Raw genomic sequence first — 12,005 nt, forward strand, 5'->3', positions numbered from 1 at the left:
GTGAAACGAAGCTCAAGGGTAAAGGAGAAGAGTGGTTTGGAAATGTCTGGGGAGTAAAGTCAGGGGTTAGTGAGAGGACAAGAGCAAGGGAAGGAGTAGCAATACTCCTGAAACAGGAGTTGTGGGAGTATGTGATAGAGTGTAAGAAAGTAAATTCTCGATTAATATGGGTAAAACTGAAAGTTGATGGAGAGAGGTGGGTGATTATTGGTGCATATGCACCTGGGCATGAGAAGAAAGATCAAGAGAGGCAAGTGTTTTGGGAGCAGCTGAATGAGTGTGTTAGTGGTTTTGATGCACGAGACCGGGTTATAGTGATGGGTGATTTGAATGCAAAGGTGAGTAATGTGGCAGTTGAGGGAATAATTGGTATACATGGGGTGTTCAGTGTTGTAAATGGAAATGGTGAAGAGCTTGTAGATTTATGTGCTGAAAAAGGACTGATGATTGGGAATACCTGGTTTAAAAAGCGAGATATACATAAGTATACTTATGTAAGTAGGAGAGATGGCCAGAGAGCGTTATTGGATTACGTGTTAATTGACAGGCGTGCGAAAGAGAGACTTTTGGATGTTAATGTGCTGAGAGGTGCAACTGGAGGGATGTCTGATCATTATCTTGTGGAGGCTAAGGTGAAGATTTGTATGGGTTTTCAGAAAAGAAGAGTGAATGTTGGGGTGAAGAGGGTGGTGAGAGTAAGTGAGCTTGAGAAGGAGACCTGTGTGAGGAAGTACCAGGAGAGACTGAGTACAGAATGGAAAAAGGTGAGAACAATGGAAGCAAGGGGAGTGGGGGAGGAATGGGATGTATTTAGGGAATCAGTGATGGATTGCGCAAAAGATGCTTGTGGCATGAGAAGAGTGGGAGGTGGGTTGATTAGAAAGGGTAGTGAGTGGTGGGATGAAGAAGTAAGAGTATTAGTGAAAGAGAAGAGAGAGGCATTTGGACGATTTTTGCAGGGAAAAAATGCAATTGAGTGGGAGATGTATAAAAGAAAGAGACAGGAGGTAAAGAGAAAGGTGCAAGAGGTGAAAAAAAGGGCAAATGAGAGTTGGGGTGAGAGAGTATCATTAAATTTTAGGGAGAATAAAAAGATGTTCTGGAAGGAGGTAAATAAAGTGCGTAAGACAAGGGAGCAAATGGGAACTTCAGTGAAGGGCGCAAATGGGGAGGTGATAACAAGTAGTGGTGATGTGAGAAGGAGATGGAGTAAACATTTTGAAGGTTTCTTCAATGTGTTTGATGATAGAGTGGCAGATATAGGGTGTTTTGGTCGAGGTGGTGTGCAAAGTGAGAGGGTTAGGGAAAATGATTTGGTAAACAGAGAAGAGGTAGTGAAAGCTTTGCGGAAGATGAAAGCCGGCAAGGCAGCAGGTTTGGATGGTATTGCAGTGGAATTTATTACAAAAGGGGGTGACTGTATTGTTGACTGGTTGGTAAGGTTATTTAATGTATGTATGACTCATGGTGAGGTGCCTGAGGATTGGCGGAATGCGTGCATAGTGCCATTGTACAAAGGCAAAGGGGATAAGAGTGAGTGCTCAAATTACAGAGGTATAAGTTTGTTGAGTATTCCTGGTAAATTATATGGGAGGGTATTGATTGAGAGGGTGAAGGCATGTACAGAGCATCAGATTGGGGAAGAGCAGTGTGGTTTCAGAAGTGGTAGAGGATGTGTGGATCAGGTGTTTGCTTTGAAGAATGTATGTGAGAAATACTTAGAAAAGCAAATGGATTTGTATGTAGCATTTATGGATCTGGAGAAGGCATATGATAGAGTTGATAGAGATGCTCTGTGGAAGGTATTAAGAATATATGGTGTGGGAGGCAAGTTGTTAGAAGCAGTGAAAAGTTTTTATCGAGGATGTAAGGCATGCGTACGTGTAGGAAGAGAGGAAAGTGATTGGTTCTCAGTGAATGTAGTTCTGCGGCAGGGGTGTGTGATGTCTCCATGGTTGTTTAATTTGTTTATGGATGGGGTTGTTAGGGAGGTAAATGCAAGAGTTTTGGAAAGAGGGGCGAGTATGAAGTCTGTTGGGGATGAGAGAGCTTGGGAAGTGAGTCAGTTGTTGTTCGCTGATGATACAGCGCTGGTGGCTGATTCATGTGAGAAACTGCAGAAGCTGGTGACTGAGTTTGGTAAAGTGTGTGGAAGAAGAAAGTTAAGAGTAAATGTGAATAAGAGCAAGGTTATTAGGTACAGTAGGGTTGAGGGTCAAGTCAATTGGGAGGTGAGTTTGAATGGAGAAAAACTGGAGGAAGTGAAGTGTTTTAGATATCTGGGAGTGGATCTGGCAGCGGATGGAACCATGGAAGCGGAAGTGGATCATAGGGTGGGGGAGGGGGCGAAAATTCTGGGGGCCTTGAAGAATGTGTGGAAGTCGAGAACATTATCTCGGAAAGCAAAAATGGGTATGTTTGAAGGATTAGTGGTTCCAACAATGTTGTATGGTTGCGAGGCGTGGGCTATGGATAGAGTTGTGCGCAGGAGGATGGATGTGCTGGAAATGAGATGTTTGAGGACAATGTGTGGTGTGAGGTGGTTTGATCGAGTGAGTAACGTAAGGGTAAGAGAGATGTGTGGAAATAAAAAGAACGTGGTTGAGAGAGCAGAAGAGGGTGTTTTGAAGTGGTTTGGGCACATGGAGAGGATGAGTGAGGAAAGATTGACCAAGAGGATATATGTGTCGGAGGTGGAGGGAGCAAGGAGAAGAGGGAGACCAAATTGGAGGTGGAAAGATGGAGTGAAAAAGATTTTGTGTGATCGGGGCCTGAACATGCAGGAGGGTGAAAGGAGGGCAAGGAATAGAGTGAATTGGAGCGATGTGGTATACCGGGGTTGACGTGCGGTCAGTGGATTGAATCAAGGCATGTGAAGCGTCTGGGGTAAACCATGGAAAGCTGTGTAGGTATGTATATTTGCGTGTGTGGACGTATGTATATACATGTGTATGGGGGGTGGTTGGGCCATTTCTTTCTTTTGTTTCCTTGCGCTACCTCGCAAACGCGGGAGACAGCGACGAAGTATAAAAAAAAAAAAATATATATATATATATATATATATATATATATATATATATATATATATATATATATATATATATATATATATATTATCCCTGGTGATAGGGGAGAAAGAATGCGTCCCAAGCATTTCCCGCGTGTCGTACTTCATGCACACTGGTATTACTTCACCATGCACAATGGCATTACATCACCATGCACACACACATTACCTCACCATGCAAAATGATATTACTTCACCATGCACACTGACATTACTTCAACATGCACACTGGTATTACTTCACCATGCACACTGACATTACTTCAACATGCACACTGGTATTACTTCACCATGCACACTGACATTACCATGCACAATGGCATTGCTTCAACATGCACAATGACATTCCATCTCCTTTCACAGTGACATTACTTCACCATGTACACTGGTATTACTTCATCATGCACAATGACATTACTTCACCATGTACACTGGTATTACTTCATCATGCACAATGACATCACTTCACCATGCACAATGACATTACTTCACTATGCACAATGACATTATTTCACTATGCACAAAGGCATTACTTCACCATGCATAATGACATTACTTCACCATACATACTGGTATTACTTCACCACGCACAATGACATTATATCAAAATGCGTAATAACATTATTTCACCATGCACACTGACATTACCTCACCGTGCACACTTACATTATCTCACTATACATAATGACATGATTTCACCATGCACACTGACATTATCTCACAATGTAAAATAACATTACTTCACCATGCACACTGGTATAACTTCACCGTGCACAATGACATTACTTCACCATGCACAATTACATTACCTCACCATGCACACTGGTATTACTTTACCATGCACACTGACATTACCATGCACAATGACATTGCTTCAACATGCACAATGACATTCCATCTTCTTTCACAATGACATTACTTCGCCATGCACACTGGTATTACTTCACCATGCACAATGACATTACTTCACCATGCACAATTACATTACCTCACCATGCACACTGACATCACTTCACCATGCACACTGATTGTTCTTGAAAATACAAAATAAAATTACGTCAGCATACACAATGACAATACCTCACCATGCAGAATGATATTACTTCACCATGCACAAGGGCATCACTTCACCATGCACAATGACATTACTTCACCTTGCACACTGGTATTACTTCACCACGCACAATGACATTATCTTACCATACACAATGACATTACTTAACCATGCACAATGACATTACCTCACCATGCAGAATGATATTACTTCACCATGCACAAGGACATCACTTCACAATGCACAATGACAATTACTTCACTTTGCACACTGGTATTACTTCACCACGCACAATGACATTATCTTACCATACACAATGACATTACTTCACTATGTACAATGACATTACTCCACCCTGCACAATGACACTATTTCACCTTGCACAATGACATTACCTCAACATGCACAATGGTATTATTTCACCGTGCACAGTGACATTACTTTACCATGCACAATGACATTACTTCGCCATGCACAATAACATTACTTGACCATGCATAGTGTTATTACTTCACCAAGCACAATGACATTACTTAACCGTGCACACTGACATTACTTCACCATGCACATTGACATTACTTCACCATTCACACTGACATTACTTCACCATGCGTAATGAAATTACCTCACCACGCACAGTCACATTGCTTCATCAAGCACACTGGTAATACTTCTTCATGCACAATGACATTACCTCACCATGCAAACTGGTATCACTTCACAATGCGGAATGACATTACTTCACCATGCACAATGGCATTACTTCACCGTGCACACTGACATTACTTCACCGTGCACAATTACATTACTTCACCATGTTCTATGACATTACTTCACCATGCACAATGACATCACTTCACCATGCACACTGACAATACTTTTTGCACACTGGTATTGCTTTTCCATGCAAAATGATATCACTTCACCATGAACAATGACATTACTTCGCCATGCACGGACATCACTTCACCATGCAAAATACATCACTACACCATGCACAATGATATTACTTCACCATGCACAATGGTGTACTTCACCATGCACAAAGACATTACCTCACCATGCACACTGGTATCACTTCACCATGCAGTGACATCACTTCACCATGTATAATGACATTACTTCACCATGCACATTGACAATACTTCACCATGCACAATGACATTACCTTACCATGCACATGACATTGCTTCACCATGCACACTGACATTACTTCACCATGCTCATGACATTACTTGACCGTGCACAATGACATTACTTCACCATGCTCACTGACATTACCTCACCCTGCACAATAACAATACTTAAACATGCCACACACAATGACATTACTTCATCATTCACAATGACATCACTTCAACATGTACATTGACATCACTTCTGTAAGTATACTGTTATTACTTCACTATGCACAATGACATTATTTCACCATGCGGAATGACATTACTTCACCATGCACACTGGTATTACTACACCAAGGAAAATGACATTATTTCCAGATGCACAATAACATTACTTCACCAAGCACAATGACATTACTTCACTATGCATATTGACATTACCTCACCCTGCACAATGACACTACTTCAAAATGCACACTGATATTACTTTTCCACGCACAATGATATAACTTCACCATGCATACTGACATCATTCCACTATCCACAATGACATTAACTCACCATGCACAATGGTATTAACTCACCACGCACACTGACATTACTTCACCATGCACAATGACATTACTTCAAAATGCACACTGGTATTACTTTCCACGCACAATGATATAACTTCACCATGCATACTGACATCATTCCACCATACACAATGACATTAACTCACCATGCACAATGGTATTAATTCACCACGCACACTGACATTACTTCACCATGCACATTGACATAACCTCACCCTGCACAATGACATTACTTCAAAATGCACACTGACATTACTTCACCATACACAATGACATTATTTCACTATGCCCAATGGCATTACTTCATTATGCACACTGGTATTCCATCACCATGCACCATGACATTACTTCACCATGCACACTAACATTACTTCACCATGCAAATTGACATTACTTCACCATGCACACTAACATTATTTCACCATGCAAATTGACATTACTTCACCATGCAAAATGACATTACTCCACCATGCAAAATGACGTTTCTTCACCAAGTACAATGACATTACTTCACCATGCACAAAGACATTTCCTCACCATGCACAATAACATTACTTCACCATGCACTATGGCATTACTCCATACTCCACCATGCACAAAGACATTACTTCACTACGCACAATGATATTACTTCACCATGCACAATGACACTACTTCATCTTGCCCAATGACATTATTTCACCATGCACAATGACATTTTTTAACCATACACAATGACTTTACTTCACCATACATACTGACATTACTTCACCATGCACAATGAGTTTACCTCACCATGCACAAAAAACATTACTTCAACATGCACATGGATGTTACTTCACCATGCACACTGACATTACTTCACCATGCACGCTGACATTACTTCACCATGCAGAATGACATTACCTCACCACGCACAATAATATTACTTCATCATGCACACAGGTATTACTTAATCATACACAATGATATTACCTCACAATTGCACACTGATATTTCTTCACCATGAACAGTGACATTACTTCACCATGCACAATGACAGTACTTCACCATGCACATTGACATAACCTCACCCTGCACAATGACATTACTTCAAAATGCACACTGAAATTGCTTCACCATACACAATGACATTATTTCACTATGCGCAATGGCATTACTTCAATATGCACACTGGTATTCCATCACCATGCACAATGACATTACTTCACCATGCACACTAACATTACTTCACCATGCAAAATGACATCACTTCACCATGCGCAAAAACATTACTTCACCATGCACATGGATATTACTTCACCATGCACACTGACATTACTTCACCATGCACACTGACTTTACTTCACAATGGAGAATGACATTACCTCACCACGCACAATAATATTACTTCATCATGCACACAGGTATTACTTCATCATGCACAATGATATTACCTCACCATTGCACACTGATATTTCTTCACCATGCACAATGTTATTACTTCACCATGTACACTAATTTTACTTCAACATGCACAATGACATTACATCACCATGCACACTGGTATCACTTCACCATGCACACTGACATTACTTCACCATGCACAATAATATTACTTTACAATACACAATGACATTACTTCACCATGCATAATGACATTACTTCACCATGCACAATGATATTATTTCACCATGCACACTGACATTACTTCACTGTCCACAATTACATTACTTCACCATGTACATTGACACTACTTCACCATGTACAATGACGTTACTTCACCATGCACAATGACATTACTTCACCATGCACAATGACGTTTCTTCACCAAGCACAATGACATTACTTCACCATGCACAAAGACATTACCTCACCATGCACAATAACATTACTTCACCATGCACAATGACATTACCTCACCATGCACAAAGACATTACTTCACCTTGCCCAATGACTATTTCACCATGCACACTGGTAATACTTCACCATGCACAATGGCATTATTTCACCATGCACAATGACATTTTCTAACTATGCACAATGACATTACTTCACCATGCACACTGACATTATTTATCATGCACAATGAGTTTACCTCACCATGCACACTGGTATTACTTACCCATGCACACTGATATTTCTTCACCATGCAAAATGACATTGCTTCAACATGCACAATGACATTACTTAACCATGCACACTGACATTACTTCACCATGTACAAAGACATTACTTCACTATGCACAAGGACATTACTTCACCATGCACACTGACATTACTTAAGCATGCACAACGGCTTTACCTCACCATGCACACTGGTATTACTTCCCCATGCACACTGAATTACCATGCACAATGACATTGCTTCAACATGCACAATGACATTACTTCTTGCACAATGACATTACTTCACCATGCACACTGGTATTACTTCACCATGCACAATAACATTACTTCACCATGCACAATGACATTACCTCATCATGCACATTGACATTACTTCACCATGCGCACTGACATTACTTCACTATGTATAATGACTATCTCACCACGCATAGTCATATTGCTTCATCATGCACACTGATAATACTTCTTCGTGCACAATGATATTACCCCGCCATGCACATTGGTATTACTTCACCATGCACAATGACATTACTTCAATATGCACAATGACACTACTTCACCGTGCACACTGACATTTTTTCACTGTGCACAATTCCATTACTTCACCATGCACAATGACATTACTTCACCATGCACACTGATATTACTTAACCATGCACAATGACATTACTTCACTACGCACACTGACAATACTTTTTGCACACTGATATTACTTCACCATGCACACAGACATTACTTCACCATGCACAATGACGTTATTTCACCATACACAATTACATTACTTCATCAAGCATAATGACATTACTTCACCATGCACAAAGACATTACTTCACTACGCACAATGATATTACTTCACCATGCACAACTACATTATTTCACCATGCACATTGGTATTACTTCACCATGCATAATGACATTACTTCACCATGCACATTGACATTACTTTACCGTGCACAATGATATTTTTTCACCATGCACAATGCCATTCCTTCCCCATGCACACTGTCATTACTTCATCATACACAATGAGTTTACCTCACCATGCACACTGGTATTACCTCACCATGCACATTGACATTACTTCACCATGCACAGTGACATTGTTTCAACATGCACAATGACATTACTTCACCATGCACATTGACATTACTTCACCATGCACAGTGATATTGTTTCAACATGCACAATGACATTACTTCACCATGCACACTGGTATTACTTCACCATGCACGATGACAAGATTTCACCATGCACAATGATATTACTTCACCATGCATAGTGGCATTACTTCACCACGCACAATGACATTGCTTCACCATGCATAATGACATTATTTCACCATGCACAATCATATTACTTCAACATGTACAATGACATTACTTCACCATACACACTGACATTACCTCACCATGCACACTTACATTATCGCACTATACACAATTACATGATTTCATCATGCACGCTGACATTACTTCACCAAGCACACTGACATTACCTCACCATACACAATAACATTACTTCACCATGCACACTACCATTACTTCACTATGCACAATGACATTACTTCACCATGCACACTGAAATTACCTCACTATGCACGATAACATTATTTCACCACGTACACTGGCATTACTTCTCCATGCACAATGACATTACTTCACCATGCACACTGACATTACTTCAAAATGTACAATGACATTACTTCACCATGCATAATGACAATACTTCACCATGCACAAGGACATCACTTCACCATGCACGATATTGCTTCACGATGCACACTGGTACTGCTTCACCATGCAGAATGACATTACTTCACCTTGCTCACTGGTATTACACCATGGACAATGACATTATCTTACCAAGCACAAGGACACTACTTCATCATGCACATTGACATTACTTCACCATGCACAATGACATTATTTACCCATGCACACTGACATTACTTCACCATGCATAATGACATTACCTCACCACGCATAGTCATATTGCTTCATCATGAAAGGAGACTTGTGAGAGGAAGCACCAGGAGAGATTCAGTGCAGAATGGAAAAAGGTGAGAGGAAATGACGTTGGGGGAGTATCGGAGGAAAGGATTTATCTAGCGAAGCAGTGCTGACTTGCACAAAAGACGCCTATGGTATGAGAAAGGTAGGAGGTGGGCAGAATAGAAAGGGTAGAGAGTGGTGGGATGAAGAAGTAAGATTTATAGAGAAAGAGAAGAGAGAGGCATTTGGATGATTTTTGCAGGGAAATAGTACAAGTGAGTGGGAGATGTATGAAAGAAAGAGGCAGGAGGTCAAGAGAAAGGTGCAAGAGGTGAAAAAGAGGGCAAATGAGAGTTGGGGTGAGAGAGTATCATCAAATTTTAGGGAGAAGAAAAAGTTGTTTTGGAAGGAGGTAAATAAAGTGCGTAAAACAAGAGAACAAATGGGAACATCGGTGAAGGGGGGTAATGGGGAGATAATAACAAGTAATGGTGAAGCGAGAGGGAGATGGAGGGAGTATTTTGAAGGTTTGTTGAAAGTGTTAGATGATAGAGTGGCAGATATAGGATGTTTTGGTCGAGGTGGTGTGCAAAGTGAGAGGGTCAGAAGGAATGAGTTGGTAAACAGAGAAGAGGTAGTGAAAGCTTTGTGGAAGATGAAAGCTGACAAGGCGGCGGGTTTGGATGGCATTGCTGTGGAATTTATTAAAAAAGGAGATGACTGCGTTGTTGACTGATTGGTAAGGATATTCGGTGTATGTATGGTTCAAGGTGAAGTGCCGAAGGATTGGTGGAATGCATATATAGTGCCATTGTACAAACGCAAAGAGGATGAAGGTGTGTTCAAATTACAAATGTATAAGTTTGTTGAGCATTCCTGGGAAATTGAGTGGGAGGGTATTGATTAAGAGAGCAAGGCATGTACAGAGCATCAGATTGGGGAAGAGCAGTGTGGTTTCAGAAGTGGTAGAGGATGTGTGGATCACGTGAATGCTTTGAAGAACATATGTGAGAAATATTTAGAAAAGCAAATGGATATGTATGTAGCATTTATGGATCTGAAGAGGGCATATGATAGAGTTGATAAAGATGCTCTTTGGAAGGTATTAAGAGTATATGGTGTGGGAGTTAAGTTGCTAGAAGCAGTGAAAAGATTTTATGGAGGATGAAAGGCATGTGTACGAGTAGGAAGAGAGGAAAGTAATTGGTTCCCAGTGAATGTTGGTTTGCGGCAGGGGTGCGTGATGTCTCCAAGGTTGTTTAATTTGTTTATGGATAGGGTTGTTGGGGAGATGAATGCAGGTGAATTGGGAGGTAAGTTTGAATGGAAAAAAAACTGGAAGAAGTGAAGTGTTTTATATATCTTGGAGCGGATTTGGCAACGGATGAAACCATGGAAGCGGAAGTGAGTCACAGGGTTGGGGCGGGGGCGAAGGTTCTGGGAGCGTTGAAGAATGTGTGGAAGGCGAGAACGTTATCTCGGAAAGCAAAAATAGGGAAGTTTGAGGGAATAGTGGTTCCAGCAATATTATATGGTTGTGAGGCATGGGCGATAGATTGGGTTGTGCGGAGGAGGGTGGATGTGTTGGAAATGAGATGTTTGAGGACATGTAGTGTGTGGTGGTTTGATCGAGTATGTAATGAAAGGGTAAGAGTATATGTGTATATATGTATATGTCTGTCCATGTCTATTTATGTATACGTTGAAATATATAGGTATGTATATGTACGTGTGTGGGCGTTTATGTATATACATGTGTATGAGGGTGAGTTGGGCCATTCTTTAGTCTGTTTCTTTGCGCTACCTCGCAAACGCGGGAGACATCGAATATGTATGATAAATGATAGATATATATGGTGCTACTGTACAAGCAAAGAGGATAAAGGTGAGCGTTCAAATTACAGAGGTATAAGGTTATTGAGTCCTCTTGGGAAATTATGTATGAGGGTATTGATTGAGAAGGTAAAACCATGTACAGAACATCAGACTGGTGAAGGGCAGTGTGGTTTCCAAAGTGGTAGAGGATGTGTGGATCAGGTTTTGCTTTGAAGAATGTATATGAGAAATACTTGGAAAAACATATGTATTTGTCTGTAGCACTTATGGATC

The sequence above is a fragment of the Panulirus ornatus genome, chromosome 9 (assembly GCF_036320965.1).
Source record: "Panulirus ornatus isolate Po-2019 chromosome 9, ASM3632096v1, whole genome shotgun sequence".
NCBI lineage: Eukaryota > Metazoa > Arthropoda > Malacostraca > Decapoda > Palinuridae > Panulirus > Panulirus ornatus.